The sequence below is a fragment of the Coturnix japonica genome, chromosome 4 (genome assembly GCF_001577835.2).
Source record: "Coturnix japonica isolate 7356 chromosome 4, Coturnix japonica 2.1, whole genome shotgun sequence".
Taxonomy (NCBI): Eukaryota; Metazoa; Chordata; class Aves; order Galliformes; family Phasianidae; genus Coturnix; species Coturnix japonica.
Window position 1 is genome coordinate 62,593,245 of NC_029519.1, and position 1,091 is coordinate 62,594,335.

Genomic DNA, 1,091 nt, shown 5'->3' on the forward strand with positions numbered 1-1,091 from the left:
CTGCTCAGGCCTACTAATGTTAAAGGCTCCAAAAAAGCACAGTTTATGTAATCGTCCTCCACAGTGTAATGCAAATCAAAGACTTACCTTCACCTTATACAGCAAAAACTGTTTGAGATGGGATAACTTTTCTAAAGACACGTGATTGCGATGGCTGCTATAGAAAGCCTAACGTCAATAGAAACTAGATCACAGATTTACAAAGGACTTCTGGAAGTTTTGGTCTGCAACAAAGCACAAATCCCTGTTTTGAAAGAGAGACGACGTTGATTTTATTTATTTATTCCAAATACAGACTCTAATAACGTTGTTGTGTTTTCCTAATCATTTCAGCGTTATGATAACTGCATTCTTAAAGGCATTTCCTAACTTCTGGGGTTCTCTGGATACACATAAGGCTCAGAATATCTCTATTCCACAATACATCCTAAAGATTTCTTAAGTGACTGACATGTATTGGCCCCTAAAACAGCTCAGAAATGTTGCCTTATGGACTTCAGAAGCATATCAGGGCTATGCTGCAAGTTTATGTTTCGTACTTTCACTGTTTCATACAATTTGAAACAAATTTCACCTTCCAAGTACTCCCATCTCCTTTTGGTAAAGGGTTAATAAACTCCTGCCTTCCAAGAACATGAATATGTCACAGGCCTGCAAGCAGATACTGCTCTGCTGGATGTTATTCTGGGTAGCGTTATCAAATACAAACAGAGATAACCACCTGCAATAATTCTTTTAGCATTATTTAAACAGTTTGTGCGGCTCTTACCAATGTCGGCCTTTTCAACTCCGCTTTAATCCTCCTATCAGGAACAGGCACAGCTTTAAAAATGACATAATGAAAAAAGACATAAATACAAACACATTGCTGGAGATGTTTTTCCAAAGAGATCCCGGTTTTGTTTGCACAGCCATTACAGCTGAGCTGCCATCATAGAAGCAGTAAGTACTGAGGGGCCCCACTTGCTCCATGTGTTAAGCAGCTCCAGCCGTTTCACAGAATCACAGAATGACCCGGGTTGGAAGGGACCTCAAGGATCATGTAGTTCCAACCCCCCTGCCTGGCAGGGCCACCAAACATACACCTTTAC